The sequence below is a fragment of the Symsagittifera roscoffensis genome, chromosome 4 (genome assembly GCF_963678635.1).
Source record: "Symsagittifera roscoffensis chromosome 4, txSymRosc1.1, whole genome shotgun sequence".
Lineage (NCBI taxonomy): Eukaryota > Metazoa > Xenacoelomorpha > Acoela > Convolutidae > Symsagittifera > Symsagittifera roscoffensis.
The window spans coordinates 22,999,652-23,025,301 of NC_087065.1; the positions used below are offsets into that span (position 1 = coordinate 22,999,652).

A 25,650-nucleotide genomic window follows, 5' to 3' on the forward strand; every position below is an offset into this window, starting at 1 on the left:
GTGCTCTGTAACTTCAGCATGTGGTCATGGGAGAGCGTAACCCATCTGAGCGCCCGCTTGTTGAATGTCTTCAATTTACGTTAACAAAATAGCGATGGCGACCACGCTTCGCCAGCATAGAAGATACCTGACAGAATACATAACTTGTAAAACTTCTGACGGATTCCATGGGACTTGCAGGTGGAATATTGCGCCTCATCAAATGAAGAGTTCGATTTGCTACATTGAGCTTTAAGATGATGTGATCATTCCAAGATCAGTTAAAGGAAATGAGTACACCGAGATCTTCAACAGTTGGGTGACAGGGATAAGGAAGCCTGAGACACTGAAATTCGTGACGCCGCATGGAACAAGAAGCTGGGTTTTTGTCAGAATGGAGCGTGTGACCTTTTTGGAAAGACCATGCAACAATAGCGTCAATATCGGACTGGATGTCTTCGGCCGATGAGGAACTTGTTATCTTGCAATCGTCAGCAAATAAGAAGCAACTGAGTGAAGTTTTGGCGTCAGGAAGGTTGTTAATGAAAAGGGGGCCTGAAAATCGGGAACAGGGGTCCACTTTTAGTGTTTTGGAAATTTAAAAATTATATTTTTCAAAACTTGAGATTGTCGAATTTTTTTGTTATGATGCCAGGTTACTACCAGCAGTTGCTGATGTGGCCTCTATCGTAATATTTTTGCTTGAAGTTTTTATGATACTTTTAACTAAACTAAGAAAAAAAGTCTGCTGTTTTTAAAATTATGCTGGAATAACGTGTTGATGACAGCAATTGATATTTTTACAGGCTAATGAAAAAAAATGAACTTAATTAAACAAAAATCGTATTTATAATTTAAGTGATTTTGCAACTGAAATCGTTTCAAAAGCTTTTTAAAGTTTTTTAAACATGAAAAGTGCACTTGTATGCTGTAGGCCACCTAATTGTTTTGTTTCAGATTTAAAACTACAAAAATCTGGAAACCAGTATTTTTGCAGATTTTGCCGTTCTAGTTTTTAAAAGAACCTTGAAATTGAAATAATTTTATGAGTAGAAAGCGTTGTTATAATGATGCCCCCGTCTGTTGTAATGGTTGCATTAACTTCGTTGTTTTTCATATATTTTTTAAAAAGACAATTTTGGCGTTCATGAATATCTTTGAAGCACCGGAGGCGCGTTACACGCTAGTTGATTTTGAACCTATCTATCTTTTATTTAAACGCAACGCTAAAAGCTCTAAGGACGCTATGTTCAAGAGATTTTCCTCGGCGACAATAGTTAACAAACGGCATTGGGGACAATGTTTAAGCGAAAACCATGAATCTTCTGTTAATTGTTTTCAATCCAATATGCTCAAATTTGGAAATTTTAATTCTTTTCTGTATGTTTCAACTTTTTGCTACCACGTATATCAACTTAAGGTCTTTCTTTAGGCAAGGCTAAATGTCTAGACAGTTTGTCTTGAATTTTTGAGAAACTTCCTCAATTCCGGCACTTGAATGACTTACGCCTAAATTTGAAATTTTCAAATCGATAGTGGGGTTCTGTCAGCTGTCGGGATACTCACTGGAGTTGCCAATTTTGTCTCGAGTTATGTCTCCTCAAATATTTTTGGCTTCCGTGATATGACGTTTTTTATGTTTTTTCAAAAATTTTCAAAACATTTAAAATTTAAAAAAATTAGCAGGCGTTGAAATAAGCAATCTTATGGTGGGGTGCTGTCAGAGTAATTTCATGCGTTGCAAATCATGCCTCCAAATATTTCTGCTCAAGTTCTTTTAGCTTTCAAGATACGACGTTTATTCGTGATCTTTTTGAAAACTCCTGGTGATCTGTTGAACGTCCGCATGCAGAACGATATCAAAGTACCTCCAGAGCAAAGAAGAAATTACAAGCACGCTTGTGATGGCTTAATACGAGTCGTTCGAGAGGAAGGTTTCGCACGTTTGTTCGGCGGATGTAGCATGGCAAGCACGAGAGGAGCTTTAATGTCAGTCGGTCAAATTGCAACTTATGACACTTTTTGCTACCGCGTATATCAACTTAAGGTCTTTCTTTAGGCAAGGCTAAATGTCTAGACAGTTTGTCTTGAATTTTTGAGAAACTTCCTCAATTCCGGCACTTGAATCACTAACGCCTAAATTTGAAATTTTCAAATCGATAGTGGGGTTCTGTCAGCTGTCGGGATACTCACTGGAGTTGCCAATTTTGTCTCGAGTTATGTCTCCTCAAATATTTTTGGCTTCCGTGATATGACGTTTTTTATGTTTTTTCAAAAATTTTCAAAACATTTAAAATTTAAAAAATTAGCAGGCGTTGAAATAAGCAATCTTATGGTGGGGTGCTGTCAGAGTAATTTCATGCGTTGCAAATCATGCCTCCAAATATTTCTGCTCAAGTTCTTTTAGCTTTCGAGATACGACGTTTATTCGTGATCTTTTTGAAAAAATTTCAAAAAATTTAGATTGGAAAAAAACTGGCCAAAGTTTGAAATTAGCAATCCTATGATGAAGAACTGTCAGATTGGTTTCAGGATTTGAAACTTTTGCCTCCAAATTTGATTGCTCAAATTCTTTTAGCTTCCGAGAATTAAAGTTTTTTATGGTTTTTGAAAAATGTTCAAAACACTTAAAACTAAAAATTATCACAAAAGTTGAAATTAGCAACCCTATGATAAAGTGCTGTCAGAGTTTTCCAGGAGTTGTAAATTTGGCCTTGAAATATGTTTTTTAGTTTTTGAGGTATGAGAGTTTTGTTATTTTTTCATAAATTTTCGAAAAACTTGGATTTCAAAACTTCTAAGTTTTTTGAATTTTTCATCGCTTCAATGGCTTGCTTAGAAAAATTTTGCGAACCGGTTCAGGTACAAGTATGAGAGTTGGGACCATCAACTTTAGATGGTTCTCTGAAGAACATTACTGAGCCCTAAAGTGTTCGAAAACATTCGTTAACTGTGATTTTGAAATTTTCACGCAATTTGCGGGATCCATCTTTCATACTGGCTTTTTCACGGGACCTAACAATTATACTTGTGCCCCGATTCAAGCTAAAATATGCTTGAACTATTTCAAAGATTCGTTTCTTTCTGCGTGCCGATTGAGTAACAAAGATATGCTTGCTAGTTTGCATTTAAAACATTCATAGATACACTTTCTTTTAATATCGAGGCAACTTTTTTGCTTTCTAGTCTCAAAATCATCTCAAATGTAACTTACTCTTCGGATTCTAAACAGTATTCAAATGTTCGTAGGAATAAATTTTTTAAGTTAAAAGCATTGTGTCAATTGGATTTGTACTGTCTACTAATAGCCTTTCCATCACTTCTGCAATCCCCGTAGATATATCCAAGTTTTTGTATGTAGGTATTTTTATCTTTACGGGGAGGCTATAGGTCGAAGAAGTTATTGCCGCGTCATTTTTGCTGCCATTTACTATTTACGGTCCGAAACATTGTCTATGGTAGGTTACAACTTATTCTTGACGTTTATTTTTTCAGGGGAAGCGCACGCCATTCATTTTTTAAATCCACCTGTACTCTATCTGGCAAACTGAAGCATTCACAAAATATAATAGGCGAAGTAGCAGCCGTTGCAAACCAGTTCAATAAACTCATCTTCATAAATATTGGAAAGCACACTAGAATTTCCACCAAGGTTATGATTGCAGTCTGTATCTTTGTTTGCAAGAACTTCCAGGTGTGTACACTCATTTTTGATAAGTACTTATTGTCTGTAAAATAACGGCATGGAAATCTCCCTCTATGAAAACTAGATCCATAGACTCGGTCCTGAATCTTTCTAACTGCATCTAATTTGCCAGAGAAAACATGTCTGGCAGGAGTAGCTTGTGAGAATTGATCTGAGAGATCATCCACTTATTTTTCAAGTAAAGAGCCATCAATTGTAACCAGATTCTACCAATTGAATTTTGGCTAACCAAAGCTCCTGAAAAAGCTTATGTTCTAAAAATAAACTGGCATTCAGTACTGACATTGTCTTCCTGAAAAATAAATCCTTTTTGAAAATGCTCTGAAGTAAATTATTTTTTTCTATCGAATGTCAACAATCTACAATGCTTTAAAATTTCAATTCTCTAAAGTTCTTTGGCAGTTATTGTTTTGATTTCAAAACTGAAACAAAAAAGCATGATTTCCAGTGCAATTAATAATATGTAAGTGTCGAAAAAAAATCGCCGAAGCTGACCAAGATCTCGAAGTCGTAGCCCAAGTTTACTTGCCTTTTCGTAATATCTCTTGCTCCTCGGCCAAAAAAAGCATCAACTCTTCACTTTAAAAAAAGCCAGCGAATTTCATTTATTATCATACTAATTTTTACCAGATCAAAGTACGATTTGGAAGCCTAACTATTGTTTTTACCCGATCGTTTCTAGAGAACCACGAAACATTATCGAGGGAATCACGAAAAACAAGAATGTACAATAAAAAACAAGACTGTCAAAGTCCTTCTCGATGAAGCCCACTGGCTCCGGTTGAGTTTTTGAGTTCCACTCTGAGTACTTTCTGGGCATCCCACTACATAATGAAGATAACCATGGAGTTGCAGCAAAATCCTTGCATCATTGTTACAGATTTTAGCTTCGAAAACTCCGCTAAAGTTGGCTTATCGATTTTTTTCTGATTTCGCAAACGTTCCCTTTCCTTGAGTTAGAAGTTTGTGTTATTTTGAATTTCTGAGTTATTCTATTTTCAGCTGCCCGTCCATAGCAATTTTATGAAAATTGGGCCCATACTTACTTCAAATGTTTTCAATTTTCAACCGCATTTTAAGCGTGGAGTTAGGATCACACGTCAGTGAAAGGCAATGGGATTGAATGGAAAAATAGCTATTGGAAAGCATTGGTATTTAAAAAAAGGCAGTGGGATTGAAGGAACAAAAAACTGATGGCGTTTTACATAATTAACAGGTGTCAGTCAAATCTCTTAATCACGTACTTAAACTGTTTAAATTTTAAAAAATATTTGTAGGGTAATTTGACAAAGGTAGATTGGAATAGGGCAAATTGGAAGAAAAGGTTTAAAGAACTTAGGGTAAATTAGTCTGCTACCAATAAACGGAATATGCCTTTCGTCTATTCCTTCCACTGTTAATTTAAATAATTATTGATACTAATTGCGTAAGATTTGATTTGATTTTTATGTATGATTTTACCCATATGTTTTGTCAATTTTTTACCCTTTTAATTTCAAATGGTGTTGCAACCCGGCAACATAGTTTTTTCTTAAAAACTTTGGTTTGAAAATGATCTTTTCACTGATAATTTTGAGTAGATATTTTGTTGTTCGATCGGTTGCTAAATTGAACGAATGTTTAAATTAGACATATTTTGATGATTAATTATGCCTAATATGTCTTCATATCTGAGATTTTTTTTGCTTTTTTTTTGTTTTGAGCGTTGCATTTCTATATACTATTGTCTTAGCTTCTATAAAATGATCAGTTATTCACAGAATTTCAAAGTAACAGAAGGAAAAATTTTGTTACAATTCAAATAAATTGTGAAAAACATGCTTCTGAAGTATTGCAAAGTTCATTCGCGGCTTTTCAAACAGGCGCGCTCAGTTTCGCTCAAACTGGTGCTCTTCGGATGTTAAATTATAAAATTTATACATTTTAGTAGTACGCATAGCTAGAAAACAAATTTATTTATTATTATATCTCAATACACTAACGGTTCATTTTTACACTAGCAAGCTTGCGAGTGTTAGTGTGTTAGTACGAGCTTTCTTTTTTCGAACCTTACTCGCAAATAAAATTGTTCATTATTTGGTGGAACTTTTGCTATAATCACGATCTGTAACATTGGAAATTTCATAGCATCTGTTCTCTGCTTTATTTGAAGCTAGTGTATGTTATCAATTAAGCGTCCGTGGCTGAGTGGTTAGTGCGTGAGACTCATAATCTCTAGGTTGCATAGGTCGTATTTTTAGGTCGTATTTTAAATACGAGGCTTATTTCTATTTTTTTTATTGCATTTTATAGAGCTGATTTTTGTCGTGTTCTCGCTACTGTTTGCGAAGCTCAGCTTTGCCTCTGTGTTAAGTTTTGCTGCTGAAATGATTCCTGAGATTTTTTAAGCCTCATTGGTGTCGGCTTGGTTTGTTGCGGCTAATTAGTGGAATATGATTTTTTTTTTTTTCTGACTTTCGAAGAAAATGACTAAATATTTTTGCTCGGGGTGGTTTTTTTATCCAGACAAGTTTCGGCCTTTCAACGAAATTTTTTTTCAATCGTCAATGTTTTGTTGTAATCAATTGATATTTCAATTGTGTAATCTTTTTTTTTGAAGTAAAAGGAGTTTAAAGTTGCCAATTCGCCAATTTTGTGATAATTAACATGCGATATTTTTGTGCTTTCAATTCCAAATTGAATTGAAGCATGCTATTTGTTCTATTAAATATAGGTTTTTTTAAAGTATCAGGGCCAAACTAACAAAATTTGAAATTTCAAGCGCGTTTTTCTGAAATTGAGCTCAGACATGACTACGCAACCTTTTTTCCTATTTCTGTGTCTAATCTGAGCTCGATTTCAAAAAACGCATTTGAAATTTCAAGTTTTGTTAGTTTTGCCCGGATGAGTTAAATAAGCTTTGTATTTAATAGAACAGATATCATGCTTCATTTCAAGTTTCCAGAATTATCATGGTGCAATTTATTTTGCTAGGTTCGCAACCAAACTTATTCGCCAAATTTCGCTTTATCTAAGTAAGAACCCTTGCGATAAGCAACAGTTTTGCGATCGGGTACTAAATTTTCCCCGATAATAAGTTTGTTCACAGAATGGTTAGAATTAGTCAGAATTAGAAACGGTAAACGTAGGTTCGGTTCATTCGAAATTAGAATTTTTTGCGTCTCAGGCACGCTTGATCTGGAGGTAACGAATACGCCTGGGACGGCAAAGGTCCTAGGTTCGAATAATAAATTGTCAGCTTATTATTTTTCTGCTTATGTTTTGTCGGCTTAGTTGCCACATCGTACAATAGTTTTTTTTTTGCTGTACGCAATTTGCAATTTACAATGTAGTTGCTTTTATTGTTGTGATTTACCTCGGCTGTTTGTAATTTCTTTCGTTTTTTTTGCTTACAACTTTTTTTTGCCCAAATAGTTTCGGCTTGTATCTTGTCGGGTTAGTGACCGAATATTGACCTAATATTGAGTCCTTCCACGTGAAATGTAGTTTTTATGCTGACATCTGGATCACACAATTTGCTGAAATTATAGTAAAATTTTTTCATGAAAACAAATTGTTTTCGACTTTTTTTCCTTTTTTTTTAGCTTGATTGATTTCGGCCTATTTTATACTGGCTTAATGGCCTCATGTTGCGAGCGGAAAAATGTCTGTGGCCGTTTTGGTTTTTTGTAATTGACCCAAGAATTACGCTGAAACTACCAAACTACATGATGAAAAGTTTATATCGAAAGAAGTCGAAAGCCAAACAAAGTTTTAGAAGGATAAAAATCTTCAAAATATTCGTAAAACGCTCGAAATTTGAGTGTTTTAAAAATGACCTTTGTTTAAATGTCAAGCAACAAAATTTTCTCTTATAGAGTTTTTTGGAGATTTAACGCTTCTAGAACTTCGTTAGGCTGAGTAAGAGGTTTTTTTTATCGAAGTCTTATCACTTAACTTGGTAGTTTCCATGTACCTTTGAGTAATTAAATAAACGTTTTTGGGGTTAAATTTGGTTGCAAATTTTGCACAATAAATTGAACCATGATAATTCTGGTGAGATTATTAGCAGCTTTTTGTCTAATCTTAACCCAATTTGAGAAAAACTCCTAAATTTTTTTTGTCCTATAACTCCTATAATTTTTTTGTCCGTTTTATTTAAATCAAAACTGTAATTTTCTAAAATATTACTTTGCACTTCACACAACGTGTGATGGTACTGTTTTATGAAAAAAACTCAGAAATCAATTTTTGTTAAGCGAACACTGAGTATGAGGTTTTTCTCTTTTTCAACATAGAGCTTAAAAAGCAGTCGGAACCTTGAATTTTGTTATTCATTATAAATGAATCTAAAACGTTTTTCGAAGGACAAAGTTTCGCCGTTTGGAGCGAGCAAAGCGTGGATGAATGGAGTGCCATTTTAAGGTTATATTTTAAACAATTTGATTTTGTTTTATCGACTGTAACTAGGTACTTCAGAAAGCTAAGTTGCACGATCATGCACTCGACAAAACAGTAACAAAATATCGAAATAAAAATAACTGTGGTCAAAACATTTGACTACTTGAACAAGCAACCTGTTATTTTAATTTGTTTTTTTTTGCGTTTTGCAATACTGAATGTAAAAACTTATCTGCAATGTGTTTTTTTTTTTAAATATATAATCGCAAGCATTGTATTACTAGAGGTTAAACAACTTGGCGCCATTTGCAGCAAATTCTAGGAACTAGGAAGTTTACATCAAAATTTAATTCAGATGATTTAACGGTTTCCAATGAAATTATGGTATAGAAAACTAAATCAAACATTATGAAAATGGCAGACATAAACTCATAATAATAATAATAATTTTGTTTGTGTATTAAACTTCGCTTTGGATAAATGCTCCTCTTGAAGCCATAACTGGTGATGAATTAGCTGAAAATGACATTCTTTTCACACTCTCTCTTTGTTTCTTCGGACTGGGCTGGACGTCGTTCATTCCTGTTGAATTGAGAGCAAATTGATCCAGACTTTTATGGGTTATAGCTCGTCCATTATGTATTCGGGCATTTCCGTTATTAAGTTGAATTGAGAATAGTTGACCGTTATGCTGTACCAACTGCGGTTCATGATTTGAAGCCACTAAAAACTGCTGCTGTGGCATTTCGGTCACGTAATAAGTTGGTTGAGTGTTTCGGTTTTGCTCGACCATATGTTTGTTCACGTGAACTACTTTTTGTTTTTGATCTACTTCTGAATTGAGTTGGTTTATTTTGTAGGTGAGCCATAGCAAAATAAGAGCCATAGGTTGGGTGAGAAAAAGTAAAGTGTCACACAGGGCATGGCAGAACCCAAGAGAGGCTGGCAGTTTTCGCCCTACTTTCCACAGAAAGAAACCCAATGCGTTCATTGACGCGGACGGGAACACACAAATAACCGAACCAAGTCCCCACCTTCTCAGATACTTTTTGATCAGTTCATGCTCGTATGTCGCATGTTTGACAGTTGTGTGCTGTCTGCAGCAGAATAAACTGCCGCTTATTTTGTAAATTTGCAATAATGAGAGAAGCGATGAAAACATTTGCGGCACTGAGCCTGAAATCATGAGAAGTGGCGTCGCGACGCTCGTGTGAAGTCCTGGGTGGGGAGCATGAACCGGTTGCTGAAACTTATGATAATCCATTCCCGGCATGGGGGAAATAACCATGACAAAAAATACAACCAGCGACGTACAAACTATCCCGTAAAGATAACTACACGAGAAATGAAGATCTTCGTTGGGACGAAGTTGTTTCAGCCCTTTGGATAAGATGGCGGGCAGGAGTAGGTTATAAGTAATTGGTACGGCTAAGCAAACTAAACTAGCCATGTTGCCCGGACCTTGAAAGTTTTTGACGATCTTGATGACAAAAAGAGTACAACCTGATAGAGATAGAATTGTAATGGAGCCGATTAGGATCAAAACTTCATGATTGAATAATTTGCTGACTTTGCGAAGTGCGATTAGGCTGAGAAGGTTCATCGCGATTGAAAAACAGTCTAAGCTGCCGTAAAAAACTTCAGTTTTTGAGTTATACGCCATTGCTATTTGCTGCCAATAAAAATACGCCTGTTAAAGGACAAAGAAAAAACTATATGCAAATGAACGCGTAATTTGATGCTAAATTTTTTTCAACTGTCGTTGAATGTGCAATAAAAGTTAAGACAGGGGATTTGAATGAAATGTGTTTTGTTAGTATAATTTGTTACTCAAAGTCACAAACATTGGAGCTCAGTTGGCGCCAGTCAAATTATGATCGACTTGGACTTGGATTCTTCCAGTTCGAGGAACGAAAAATGTAATAGTTGGAGGGACTTCGCGAGACCATTTCTAGTAATAAGGCCTAAAACTATTTTCGGTGTTGTTGGTAAAGTTCCATGTGATTTGTATTTCAAAGCGTGTATCTGCAGAGAATTAAGCCAGTTTGAGTGATTTAGTTGGTGGCTGGCTGAAGTTCTGAAGCAAACAATAAAACATCTGGAGTCAAAGCAGAAATGAGAGTATAGCCTGGGTAAAAATATGAAACATATCATATAGTTCGTTTCCTCGAAGATACTTTCAGCGAAAAAAAAATGTTCAACAAAAGAGAATTTTCTTAATGTTGAAGTACAAATGATTGATATTCAGTGTTTTTAAGATAGTTGATTTTATGATCTTTCCAACAAATATGCACAAAGATTAGCTATTAAATGACTGAAGTACTTCGATCAATTGAAAGACCGACGGCAAGCATGCACGTGAATTTTGAATTTATTACCAGAAAAAGTTACCTAAAAATGGGTGTCTTAAGCTGTCTCAAGCTTACCAAAACATTTTGCGGCCAGTTGGTAAAATTTCAAAAGCCGAGACAAAATATGGCTCAGTTCAGAATTATTTTCATGTGATTAAATAGGTCGCGAAGTTTATTGTCAAATTGATATTACTCTCACATATATGAACGCTTTTTAATTCTGAAAAATTACTATAGCTATTTGAGTACTGCCTATAGTGAAGAATGATTCCTAAAATTAATTCAAAAAATGAACCAAAATAATAAAAATGGTAATCAAAAAGTCAAAAAACAAAATAGGAAATATAATGAATTCAATTATCTATGTATAACTCCTTCTTTGTTGTTTTCCAATTTGAGTTGAGTTTCCACTGTTGCTATAAATTCTCGATTTTTATTTCATAAAAAAAGGCAATAAGATCTTTCTTGCGCTAAAAGTTGGAAGAAGTCTAAAAATCTATTGCTAGGTCAAACTTCAAAAAATTCAAAGTTGAAGTGGCTTACACTTGCAGAGAACACAAAATAAATGGCTGAAAGAAGAGAACATTTATCATTTTCAGAGAGTGCAGAATAGAAAAAGTCTTCAAACACAAATTGATACAATGAGAATTGTTAATGAAATGCGTGTTCGTTTTTTCTTTCGTTAGCTTTTTTAATGATACTTGTTGGTTTTTGCTTCCTTATTTTCTTTCTAGGTAAGTTGACATCCATGTTAAGTTGGCGTTATGGCGAATGGTTACTGATGATGCCCAGTAATTATTTGATTGCGGGTTCAAATTGCACGTGCACTGCAATTTACAAGGTGACCTCTTGTATGTAACCATAGCTTAGCAAACCTCAATATTTAACCTCCCGATTGGGCCTTTTTCCTGCCTCTGCGCTTTTTGTAATACCCCTCGTTACACCATACACCATAAAATAGAAGCATTATTTGTATTTGTGAAATGGGGGTTTGGAGAGCATAAAGCTCTGGCTGGTTAACTGTGACTGGTTAAATCAAAATAAATCGATCTCTGCCGAAACGCTAGAAAGTTTAGCAGGAGCGGATCTAAGATTTTCTCGAAGTGGGTGGATTTTCAAAAACATTTCGAAAACTATCAAATTTTTGTAGGTCGACCAAATTGATTACTAAAAGTGATTTTCCGAGCTCTTAAAAATCACTATTAGTACTCTATTTTGACCCAAATTTCTGCAAAGTTCTGAAAAACCGGCCAAAAAAGCATTGTTAGGTACATTTTGATAAAGTTTGACCAAAAAATTGTGTTTTTTGGCGCGTGCTTCCCTAATTGGTGTGTATTCGCGACACAGCTTTCTTTAGAATAATTTTAGTGTCCATCACCCGTACCCAAGGGATTTTCTGTGCAAGATCTGAATTTCTTTATTTCTTACATTAGTTGATTCTCAGATCTGAAATTTTTTACTTCATATCTGGATAAGAATTTGAAAAGTTCAGATCTGAAATTTGGATCTAAAATAGAAAATTTCAGATCTGAAGTTAGATCTGATAAACCCTTAGTTAAATTATAATTTATTCAATTCGAGCAAACAATTGAGTTTTAATTTTTTTATGTTTCTGCAATTTACAATAACGCTTAGATCAACTAGCGTTAGAAAAAAAATTACGATTAATTTAACGACTAAATTTCTTGTTCAACTGTGATAAAAAGTTTCCAAAACTGTAAGAAGACCTATCAATTTTTGGTTTTCAGGCGCTACTTATGCGTTTCCAATGCTAATCTCAAGCTTGGGGAAATATATTTCGGCAGTTTTCCATTGGAGACTTTGCTGAGTACCAGCTAGTAGCTAACATAAGCTATAAAATACAAAATTATCAAAAATAGCAGAAATTGTGTCAAAATCATTGATTTTTCTGATCTGAAATTCCCACGAAAAATTAAATTTCTGATCTGAAATTAGATCTGAGATGATTTTTTCAGATCGTAAATAACCAAGAAAAATAAAATTGGATATCTCAAAATAGTATAAAGGGCGGCAGGGGTCATCCCTGATGGGGGGCGTTCGTTCCCCTTTAATCCGCTACTGATATTTAAGCAAAACTTTCTGCACCGAGTGGTATTTTTTCGGATCAACCGTACAGTTCCCCCCGCCCCTAATCGATTTAGGGGAGGATGCTGGTTTTTCGTAAATCAACTCTGATAGCAAATTAAATTGATCTAATTAGTGAAAAAAAAATACAAAGATAAGAATGAATAATAATTTGGTTAATTAACAGTATAAAATAAATATTCCTTTTGAAAAGTTTTCTCAGGCAGTCAAATCTGCGCTTTTGTTTCAAATGAATGTTCGATACGAAATCATTTTTCTAAATTAACACGTGGCTAGAGGGGAGATTCTACGGTAGGTTCCTTGGGGGGGGGGGGGGGGGAGATTCTACGGTTGATCTATTTTTTCGGATCAAAATCAAAACTTTTCGAGCCTTTAAAGGAAAGATTAGACCAAAAAAGCACGTTTCTTTCGGCGCGCCTTATTGCTAAAGTGACTTCGATAAATATAGCGGCAAAAGGGGATCCTTTGGAAACCTTAAGCATCCAGAATTGAGGACGGAGTGTAGCGGGTGATCTTCATGCATAAAAGCATTTTTCTCAAATATTATAGCTTAAAATTGCAAAATTTATACGTAATTTCGGATACCTACTCTATGGGATGTTTGCAAGAGGACCGATCTTTTTTCTTTTTGCATACTAATACGAACGGATAAAAATAGCTTTCCAAAGCTTTTAATGAAAAGTGAAGTGAAAACAATTCCCTCCTGATACCACTTTGTTGAAAGGGCAGCAAGCTGCAAAAGTATCTACATAATACAGGCAGAACTTCCAATAAGCCTACTAAATTTGCGCAATATTATAATACACGAGTTACGTTGACTTGGCTAGCGCATAAAAAGTTATGAAAAAAATAATTGAGTTTTTTTTCTACTTCAAGTTTCCGATAATGATTCTGTTCAGGTTCTACTTAACAATCTCTCCCCTCCTCCTTTCAAGGGTTTAGATTGTTAAGTGGATTAATATAGTAGAGTTTTTAACCAACCAGAATGCCACAAAAGCAGACTTCTCAATAGAAAGCTCCAATGCTAATTTACTATTTTTATTTAGAGGGGGTGGAGATTCTTTAGAAGATATCATGCGAGAGGGATTGTTAAGTAGATCCTGTTTGGTGCCAATGAGCCCTAGTGTAATTGTTTTTCCCTGACAGCAATGTTTCCGTGATTATCAGATCCATATTGATCCGCCCTTAAGACCGATATAGATCCGCCAGCTTAAGTTACAACGGTTTCCTTTCCCCTAGAAGCGAATCACAAGGAGGCGGACATGGTTTTTGACTAGGTAAACTGAAATGCAGTCTTGCGTTATAAATAAATTACTAGAAGTTAAAACAGCTGCAAAATTATTGGCTCAGAAAATGACACTGAACCCGAATACTCCAAGGGCTTTTTAAGAAATGTAATGAGTTGTGGTGCTATATAATGTCTGTTTAGGCTGATAATGTCAATGAGCAATTTTGAAATATCAATGAGAAATCAGGGTTGGCTTAGTAACAATTTCGAGAATCCCGAATACGTAAAGAACACTATTTGGATGAATTTTGCTATGGCCATTTATAATGCAAACATGCCAATTTTCTATATATACGGATAGTTTACACAAGCTCTTATAAGATCCACAAGAGTGCAGAACCATTTGATGACAGAGGTTGGGTAATAAAACAAACCTAAAAGTGATTTTTTAAGCTCAATAAGCAAATACCTAGTTTTTGAGGAAATTAGTGAAAGGCTTGAAAAAACATATCCGAATCCAAAGTGAAATGATTGGTGGCTTTTAAAAGTTTTCTTTATAAGTAACCAGATCTATAAGATTCTTCGAAACATCAGAAAACCACAAACTTGAACTAATTGAGGTTTGTTAAAATTACTGCAAGCTCTGGTTATCCTTTTGAAAATAATATTAGAGTTCAACAAATCTCTTTTTATTTAGGGATTATAACGATTTAGTTGTAATGTTATATCACTCAATCGAGCCCAAATTGAACTCAAATCAATTTTTCACTCAAAATTTAATGACAGATCATCGATTGATTGATTCACACTTTGTTTAGATATCTTCAACTTATATATTCCGCAGAAGTACGGATATAAAATGCAAAAAGTTCTGAAAGAAGTGCTCTTGGTCCTGTGTTTTATCTGAACTTCAAAAAATATCAAGCTGAGTTGGCTGCCTTTGATAATCTGCAGATTCTAGAATTCTAAAAATCATCCGTCTGTAACTCGATGTGGTAAGCTACTCAAATTGACAACTCCCAGCAACCTAGCGGCAATAACTTTGCGGGTGGTTGATCTGATGTAAATTTAAAAACCAATAGAAAACTGATTGACCTGTTTATGTGCACCTGATGTGTGCATGATATCAGCAAAGGCGTCAGACGTGACACTCAAGGAAATGATTACAGCAAGATACGTTCGACTGAGAGGGCGAAAAATTTCAGATCTGGTTTAGCATCAACACTTTTAAAAATACGTTTTTTTAAGTTATGAGCTTGCACTTATCATGGCGTAATATACAATTTAAATGTCTTAGGTTAGGCGGATTAATGGTAGGGTTAATCACGTCGCCACACAAAAAGTCAGAGCAATTAACCCCCAAAGCGTCTCGCTTTTGGTACTATTTTACGAACTTTGGGTCAAAAGCTTTCTGTAACTGTCCAAAAATGAGTTTTTGGCTCATTTTCTCAAAAATCGCCTGGTGCAAAGGAATTTTCCCCAAAAAAGTCGGGTCCTTTGACTTTCAAGGCGCACAGAGGAGCACTCGGGAGTTTAATTTTTTCAGTTTTTTATAATTGCCCCCTTGCGAAATGCCAAAAATCACTTCTGACAAAGATATTTTTTCAAATTTTTCTTCCGACCCAAAAGGGGGTCGCAAGAAAATTTTTACTCTCTGACTTTGTTAACCTCAAAAAACGGTGACAAGGGTTAAATATGGTATCCTATTAAAACCCTTCTGGTCGCTGTTTGGGCTCCGAAAAAAATGTCTGTACCAAGTTTTATCAGTACCAAGAAAACTGCTCTGAATGTTTTCGCTGACAGGTTTACTAACAAAATTTGATTTGAGGCTGGCCTTCACACCTTTTTTCTACTCGAATTTTATAATTTATACGAGGAAAGAATGTAGTGGAGACTCATTTACAGGTCTTGGTGACTTTTTTAGGTTTGTTTTCAGGAAAAAGATTTAAGATGCTCTAATAGCTACAGATGTACATTCATCCATATTAATGCATTTATAAATGCAATACGGTATGAATGCACTTTTTGAGTTCAATTGAAACTCTTCTTTTACAAGGTAGGCTAATTGCACTTTCCAAAAACGAACGTGGAGTTGGCGCGAAAAAACGTGAATGTCTTCTAGATTTCCAGCGGAATAAAAACTTCACCTTTTATTCCACTTTTCTCGAGTTGGTTTATTGTAATAAAAAAACGCCCATCATAAATTTTTCTAGAAATTCAAAGAGCTTAAAGGAGGTTATCTACTTTTTTCTTTGAATTTCAAAAGTTGAGATTTGTTCAACAAAGTGTTTTCTTTCTGTTTATTTGCGTTCATTACCCTTTTCCATCTGTCTATTGGCTATATTTAACCCGTAAAATTTTGTTAAACAAAAAACACGCTGAATAATTGCACGCAAATTGATGATTACATATACGACTCCATGCACGAAGCAGCGAGTGGCGCAGGGGTAACATAGTTCCTACTTAAATGATCCTTGTTTTTTCAATATTGAAAAATTATGACTAATCCAAAACAAATTGATCACTGAAATTTTTCTGCATTGTTTTTTACCGCTATATTCATGCTCACTTAGGACTAAAAATTGATATTTTATTATTTACGCTTGAGATTACAGAGTTTTGTCAAGTCGGAATATAGAATTTTTCGGGTTAACCACTAGTTTAACAGAAACTTTTGAATCAATTTAACTTGGGCTCATATGAAATCAAAATGACGACTTATTTCGCGCTTCTAGAAAATTTAAGGGCTTTTGCCAGACAAGACATCCATACAAGACTGTAAGCTGAAAATTGTCCGCTCGTTTATCTGCTTTTTTATCAGCTTAGTGGCCGCAGCACTATTGCGCGTGAAATTTGGGCATTAGTTAGTCAAATTAGAAAAATATTTCAGTGTATTCCAGTTTCAAGCAAGCAACTGAGATCCAAAATTTCCAAGCTTCTTTTTTTTGCTAGTTTATTTTTCATGCTGTTCTTTTTTTGAAAGATGTTTTCTTTATAAAACCAAGAAGTGTTCTGTGCATTTAGTGCAATGGTAACACCCATGCTTGAGGCGACAAGTCTCAGAAAATCGATTTCAGTTGTGACCTGTTTTTTGTCCAAATTGAAAATTTTTGAATATTTTAGAATTTCGTGCTTGCTAGTTTTTGTCGGCTTAGGTCCGGCAGAAAAAGTTCAGTTTTTTTAGCAATTTCAAAGCTCTTTGTAAAATTTTAAATGGTTCAGATTATTTTGTTTCAGATATTTTCTGTATTTTTTTTGCATTTTTTGACAAAATTTTTTTTTTGAGGTATCTTTTTCAATTTTTGATTTTTTAATTACTTTCTAGTATCGCAAGTTATGCAAAGCTCCTCTTCGCCTCTGTACAAAAAATGCATAATCATAGATAACCATAGCTGTTTTACGCGCTTACTCCGCTATTTTTAAAGCAATCCAGCCCCATATTTGTAAAAAAAAAAACTGATCACAGGTAATCAACCTATCCATATTGTTCAGACAGCATACAAGTCAGTTAAAAAAAAAACATGGCAAAAACGTTTGTGTTGAAGAATTCATAACGTGTCTGATTAAAACCTCATCTCAGCTTAAATCATGTTTGAATCTAGTTAACAATCTTTCTCCCCCCCCCCCCCCCCCCCTCCCCCTTTTATGGTGTGTACTGAATAATCTCCACTGATATCAAGAAATACAGTAATTAGCACTAAAGATTGTATTGAGAATTCAAATTTTGATGCATTCTGATTGGTTGAAAATTTGACTTATTTAATCTACGCGACAATCTCCCACTTTCCTGAAAGGGGGATTGATATGTAAATACTAGTATATTTTTTGAATTTTTGAATTCGTTAACACGAAAAACAAGAGTTTGTTCTTGCCTTTTTGGCAAGCAGAAAGGTTATCAATTTAACGATTGATTTCGCTCAAATATTTTACAGACAATTAAAATTAGTTCTCCATCTCTCCAACAACGTGGTTTTGAGATGTTATGAGCTTTTGTTCCGACCATATGAAAAATGGGGAGAAACTTTGTATTCGAGTTTGTTTTAGTTTTTTTGTTTTCCACGCAAAATCAGATGTCACAAATATTTATCGGAATGGGTCGAGAGATATATCATATTAAAATTATTTCAATTATGATTCGAGTAACATAATGAAATTTCAAAACATTTTCAGTGTCGAGAAAAACCGATTGAAAATTTTGGATTTTCGGTCTAATTTCGAACTAATATGGTGTGAGCGTTTAGGCTTGCAAAACCTCAAAACCTGATTTAAGCTTACTTTAAGCCGCGAAAACTTAATTTTAAGAAAATAAAAAACTGTTTTTGGAGTTCTTAGTGCCATTTTGTTAGCAAAGTTTTAAAACTTCATCAATATTTGCAAACAAGTTTAAATTAACTTTCTGCATACAATTTCAAGTTTTTTTTTGTGTTTCTAGTCAATTCTTGTCAAAATCTGCTCTTCAAAAGGCCTTTATTACTATGACTGTCAGATACGGTTGTCAAGTTTTTTTTTCGTTCAGATCTTTTTATCACACCATGCAAAAATAATGACACGTTTTTGAAAAAAAAATCTTACGTTTTTTTCTAAGTTCTAAGTCGGAACATTCTGTGCTACTTGCAGAGCAACCGGCTATCTGTGTTCAAATTTGCTTTTTTTCCCACGAGCAAAAATATGTACACTGCTGATGTAAGCTATCCTGACAAAATGAATGAAATTTAAAGTTTCAAACACGTTTTTCTCATTGGTTTAAGAGTAGGCAAAAGTGAAAAGGAAAAAGTGGGGATATATTTAGCTTTTTGCCCTCAAACCAGGAACAACTAGAACAAACCAGGAGCAAACAATCGTAATTCTTTGATAATCATTCAGATGTTGAAATGTAACTGAAAGTACGAAAACAAAACATGCATAGGAATATCATTTTCAGCGTAAACTTTTACGTGAATAACCGGGAATTCCTTCTGAAGATTCTGACGACGGTTCAAATCAATCAAAAGGGAATTGGATGGTACCTAGTAACGAATCTCCCCTAGAAAACGAAACTGTATGGCAGAGTATATTTTTAGTTGATAGCCAAAAAAGGTCATTTTTGAATTATAAAACAGCAAAGTCTTATGTTAAAAACAAATTTCAAACGTTTCATACAATTTTTTGAAAAATGTATATTTCTACAATTTTGTTGGGCTGTGTAAAAAGCTTATTATCATATAATTTTCTCATGAAATTTTTAGGTAGTGTCAGTTTAAATCTTGATTAATTTAACGAAACCAAAACTATCCATTTTTAGGAAAACGGAATCGTCACGAACATTTTTTACCGACAATAGGACATTTCTTAAACGAACTTTTGAAATCCCATTGGAATTTTAAAAAATTGGAATATCATATCCTTTGTTTAGGACATTTCTTGATACATGTGAAATTGTGTGAAACAGTTCCAATCGTAGCGAGATTTTTCACCCAAACTTTTGCGAGTGGTTGGAACTTTAACACGAGTTTCATAAATATTTATTGTTGTACACTTAATTACTTAACTGATCGTCGACTTCACAAATTTTTCATTTTTAGAAGACGCTTAAAAATATAAAAGTAAAATTGACAAACCAGGAGCAAACAATCGTAATTCTTTGATAATCATTCAGATGTTGAAATGTAACTGAAAGTACGAAAACAAAACATGCATAGGAATATCATTTTCAGCGTAAACTTTTACGTGAATAACCGGGAATTCCTTCTGAAGATTCTGACGACGGTTCAAATCAATCAAAAGGGAATTGGATGGTACCTAGTAACGAATCTCCCCTAGAAAACGAAACTGTATGGCAGAGTATATTTTTAGTTGATAGCCAAAAAAGGTCATTTTTGAATTATAAAACAGCAAAGTCTTATGTTAAAAACAAATTCAAACGTTTCATACAATTTTTTGAAAAATGTATATTTCTACAATTTTGTTGGGCTGTGTAAAAAGCTTATTATCATATAATTTTCTCATGAAATTTTTAGGTAGTGTCAGTTTAAATCTTGATTAATTTAACGAAACCAAAACTACCCATTTTTAGGAAAACGGAATTGTCACGAACATTTTTTACCGACAATAGGACATTTCTTAAACGAACTTTTGAAATCCCTTTGGAATTTTAAAAAATTGGAATATCATATCCTTTGTTTAGGACATTTCTTGATACATGTGAAATTGTGTGAAACAGTTCCAATCGTAGCGAGATTTTTCACCCAAACTTTTGCGAGTGGTTGGAACTTTAACACGAGTTTCATAATTATTGATTGTTGTACACTTAATTACTTAACTGATCGTCGACTTCACAAATTTTTCATTTTTAGAAGACGCTGAAAAATATAAAAGTAAAATTGACAAACCAGGAGCAAACAATCGTAATTTTTTGATAATCGTAATTCTTTGAAAAAGATAACTGAAAGTACGAAAACAAAACATAGGAAAATCTTTTTTAACGGAAATTTTTACGTGAATAACCGGGAAATCCTTCTGAAGATTCTGACGATGGTTTAAATCAATCAAAAGGGAATTGGATGCTCTTTTTTGTCAAACCACTGATACAAATTGAATTGATTGTCTAAGACTTCTATGGAAGAAAGAAAACGTTTATTGGCTTGCTTTATTTGTTCCTTCACTTCAAAGCTCTATATAAAATTTTAAATAAATGAGATTATTTTTTTCAGATATTTTCTGTATTTTTTGCATTTTTTTTAGGTCTCTTTTTCAATTTTTGATTTTTTTTTTTACTTTCTAGTATCGCAAATTATGCACGTTGTTTTACCGACAACAGGAAATTTCTTAAACGAACTTCTGAAATCCGATTGGATTTTAAAAAAATTGGAATATCATATCCTTTGTTTAGGACATTTCTTGATAAATGTGAAATTGTGTGAAACAGTTCCAATCGTAGCGAAATTTTTCACCCAAACTTTTGCGAGTGGTTGGAACTTTAACACGAGTTTCATAAATATTTATTGTTGTACACTTAATTACTTAACTGATCGTCGACTTCACAAATTTTTCATTTTAAGAAGACGCTTAAAAATATAAAAGTAAAATTGACAAACCAGGAGCAAACAATCGTAATTCTTTGATAATCGTAATTTTTTGAAAAAGATAACTGAAAGTACGAAAACAAAACATAGGAAAATCATTTTTAGCGGAAATGTTTACGTGAATAGCCGGAAATTCCTTCTGAAGATTCTGACGATGCTTTAAATCAATCAAAATGGAATTGGATGCTCTTTTTTGTCCAACCACTGATAAAAATTAATTTAATTGTCTAAGAATTCTATGGAAGAAAGAAAACCTTTATTGGCTTGCTTTATTTCTTCCTTCACTTGAGCCAATATGTGTAAGTTCAATTCTTATTGCAAAGTAATTGAATTTTCAGTGTTTTGAAATTTTATTCTTTCATTTTGAAAAACACGTTCGTTTTCATTCAAACAAAAAAGTGGGTCGCTATTTTTTTTCTAAAATATTCACTGCGTATTTATTTTCATATTCGATTTCATTTACAAGTGATATCAGGGCCACGTTATTCCACCACTAACACACACTGATGGATGAAAAATATGAATGAAACCAAAGTGAAACAATACATGGCATACTTCAAATTCTGCAACTCTAATTAAATATTTTTAAAAATGAAGAAAAAAAAATTGCTGGATAAAATCAAATAACAAAGGTTTTTTACCCGCACCGAGCGCCCATTATTGTTAATAACCGATATAAAACTCATACCACAAAATTGATTACATTGTCAATGTCATCGATTTTTTTGAAAATCAAATAATGCATTATAACCAAATATAATCTAACATAAATCATTACTTTTGGACCTGTTGTTGTGTCAATTGTTGTGTCAAGATAATCCATTGTATACAGCTTACCCTCGAAAAAGTTTTTATCCCCAGAACAGGTGGCAGTTACTCAACGTCAACTCGCCTTCCCAACGTTATTTTTAGACCCCACCCTCCAACTAAAAAGGGTACAGGTAAACTGGGGCGGGAGTTTATTCAGTGAACTGCCCCATTCTACAGTTAATAATTAACCCCTACCCCCGTTCAAACATTAGCACACCTTGCGAATGATGATTTTGATAGAAACAAACCTGCGATGAATTTTAAAAAATGGAGTAAGAATAATATATTTTAATGTGAAATGTAACAAATTATGAAACATAATAGGTATCAGCTGCATTAAACCGGGAATGAGAATTTAAAACAAAAGTAAGTTTAGTGAATTATTTTTTAAAAAAGCCTTTATAAATGATTATGATCAAGTATAATAGATTATATATATATATATATATTGGCAAAGAAAACATTAGGTTTTCTAATCCGTTTTTAATGGAGTATATTAGATTATAATTGATCATATTGATATTCAAAAATAAAAGGATTATAATACATTTTTCATTGATTATAATAGGTTATTTTTGTAATTTTATCGATACTGGCCATATAATGACAATAGATCCGATTATGATCCATGGGCAGTCGCTGCAGGTATTGAGCGGAACATTTTTTGCAACATCAAATTCGTCAAAATTAATTAATATGAAGAACAAATTGGGTAGCCAATTTTATTTGCATTTATCATTCATGTGCTGATTATTTTTTTTCCATTTTCTTCTTTGTACGGGTCGAGGAGCTTACTGTAATTTTCGACTGTCCCGACCAAATTTTGGTATATTCCGACCGGCTGGCCAATTTTTACGTATGTTTCGATCATCTCTCCAAATTCAGGTACGTATTGAAGTTTTCGACCAAGAAAATTGTTATCGACTTTGCTAGATCTACGCCAGATATCTTTCAATCGTTTCGGCTCAAAAAAATGAGCTCGACCCAATCAGATATGTTTTGACTGTTACGACCAACTGTTTTGACCATGAATTATCCAAAATTGTTGAGTCGAACTGAATTTTGAAATAAGATTTTCCATCTTGTGAGTGTTGTTTTTCAATTTCCGTTAAAAATTTTTTTTAAAAATTGTACGCGTAGAAATTTTCTTGAACAGATTTTATCTTACCGCGCTACGAACGTGCTCGAAGTACGTTTCGACCGTGCTCGAGTTGTTTTTTGAATTTGCTCGAGTTAATTTTCGACCACGCTTGAGATAATTTTTGATCCTGCTCGAGGTATGTTTCGACCGTGCTTCAGTATTTTTCGACCGCGCTCGACCAAATTTCGACAGGTTTCGATTTGTGCTGGACCCAAAAAGCTTCCTCGACTATCTTTTTGGTGGGCACTCACGTTGAGTCGAAACTTAAAGTGAGCACATCGAACCGGGTGGTGCTTTCGCGCCATTTATTAGTCCAGCAATCTGACACAATTGATTTTTTCAAACCACCGCAGATGACTCATTGTTTTAAGTTTAAGCTGAGGGCTAGGCCCAGTAGGACATTATCAGAGTTTGACCTATAAAGCATCGTTTTTATGGAGTAGAAATTAGACAGATTTCAAAAGTGAAAAAAAGTTTAATTACAAGCTTTTTCTCAGAAAAATGAGTAAAAATCATTTTTGGTATTATTTAAGAACCCAAATTTTTTTAAATTTATTTTTAAAATATTGAGTTTCTCCTCATAAACTGAACCTTCCTGATATTTTCCTTAATGAGTTGAAGATTTTGGTTCAGCAGCATGATTCTACTGCAAAATATGAATTCTAAGGCATGACTCAGGGCATCTATATCTTTGAAGGTGGTACAAAAAAGTTTTTGTCAAAAATCTGTCCAGAGAAAAAAATCCTCTTTTTGAAAGACGGAACAAAAAAACGGTCTTAAATACTAACTGACAGAATTTTTTAGCGATGGATCTCAACAAAACAAATAAATCAGGACAAAGTGCCGGAGATATTTTTGTGTTATAAATAAAGCTGATAATTCTCCACGGGAAGTCAAGAGATAAGACTTGGTCTTAAAATTGAGACTCCGGCTAAAAATAATTCAACAGCTTAACGCTTGATTGATTTTTAAAAACAGTTGATGCCACAAATGGTAAGAAACAAGGAATAAATGTGTGAATTCTAACTTTGTTCTGGATGAATAAATCGCAAATTTTTATCGTGCCATCTCCCCCTCATTGAACTTTTAACGCTCTCTAAACTGCAGAAGGTAAACTCTTGATCTATATTTCCTGTTATTTTTCTTAATTTCCTTCGCTCTTCCTTTCTCACATTTCTTGTCAAAGTGCTGCAAAAGTGCAACTTAGCAATCAAAACACTTTTTAGTGTATTTTGCAAAAGTGTTTTTTTTTTTCATAACAGTCCAGAGGTTGTTTTCTTTTCTTTTCATTCTTTTTACCACGGGATACCAGTAGACCAAATGTCACCTTTTCAATGTCACCTTTCTCAAATTCAAAACAAAGAAAGTAGATCAAAATTTTCAAAGCCATGAAAATGACACGAGAAAAATGCCCAGACGTTAAACTTTTTGATCACCTTTTCCGATTGTTACAAAAATTGACATACGGACCAATGACAATTAGGCCATGACAAACAAATTTGGTCTTCGAATTTAACCTTTTAAAACGACTTGTCACACCATAAAACTGATTGTCGTGTGAGGCGGGGAGGGGAATTGGAAAGAGCCAATTGTGGTTGAGGTAAATTTAAGATTTACTTAATGAGTTTATGTCCGGGGTGGCTGACTCATAGAGTAATTTCAGATAAGGTACATCGTCTGTTCGTCCCGCTATCTTATTTTCAGCCGGATAGGTTTGTGCAACTTCTTAGTCTAATACCAATCTTAATCTTACTCTTATATCTCCTAGTCTCAATAGATCTAGTGTATACTGGTATTTGCGAGATATCAGGAACTGTTCTGGAGAAGAACTACTGTTTGATAAGTTATATATTTTTTGTTCTGTTGCTGAAACTATGAATAGTTTGAGCTATACAATTTATAATAAGTCTTAGTTTTGGATCAAAAATAATTTACAATATTAATACAATAATACAATTGGATATAAATACTAATTTTAAACTGGTTCCATTAACCTAATTTTGATTAAGATGTAATTCGACGTAATTTTTCGGACGTCTAATTGAATTTGGGCTAATCAAAAGAATGATGGTTGTCCTATTTACTGCTCAATGAGATCACACGTAACTAATTAACTTTTGATTAACTAATACAATTGGATATAAATACTAATTTTAAACTGGTTCCATTAACTTAATTTTGATTTTACTATCATTTTCTGGTTCCCGACTCGCTCTCCGTGGATATTTCAATTATTTTGTCTTCGATTTTCTTCTGTTTTCCCACTTTCAATTTTTTCAGGAAATTGAGGCAAGTTTTGATGTTCGGGAACCTTTTTGGCCTGGCTTTGGTGTCATAATTTGTATTGCGGTAGCAAACATTGAAGATAGGTTATTGGTGAAGTTCTCTGGGTGGCCTGCTTTTTGTGTGCCGCTTGTAGTTTTGCCGACAATGGTGTTGATACATAGGATTCAGATTTTGGTGTCTGAGGAACGTTGAGAGTAATTACCCCTTTAGATTTTTATACTTTTTATTTTCTATTGTTGTCTTGCTCTGACACTTGTCGGCGCATTCTTATGTTTTTCTGGATCCTTGCTGGACCCTTGTAGTAGCTGGTCGTCAACTGCCAAATTGTTTTTTTTGCATCTGTTGACGGGTTCTCGTCTTTTTTATCTTTGTTAGTACCAGTTGGTTCAATTCTGGGGACGTTTTGTGGATTTTTGGCATTTTTTAAAACTTTTTTTCCAAAATTTTTCGGAAAATTTTGATCAGCGGGTTCGGGTCATAATCCAATCTAAAAACTAGTCCAGTACCTCTTACTTATGTTCCGATTTCACGGATTAATATTCCGTTCACATATTATTCAAAAAACTTTGGTATCGAAAAAAAAATGTCAAGTAAATTTTCTA

General features: G+C 34.0%; 1 long non-coding RNA gene across 2 annotated transcripts; it reads right to left on the reverse strand.

Moving 5' to 3' along the window:
• Positions 1 to 8,398: 8,398 nt before the first annotated feature.
• Positions 8,399 to 23,851, reverse strand: LOC134843941 (uncharacterized). 2 transcript variants are annotated; one of them, XR_010162647.1, is made up of 2 exons: positions 23,555 to 23,851; positions 8,399 to 10,142 (listed from the first exon to the last, which is right to left on the reverse strand). It is a non-coding gene; the product is annotated as an uncharacterized LOC134843941 (long non-coding RNA). The 2 variants fall into 2 exon arrangements; XR_010162646.1 differs by having other exon boundaries at positions 23,551 to 23,851.
• Positions 23,852 to 25,650: the final 1,799 nt, after the last annotated feature.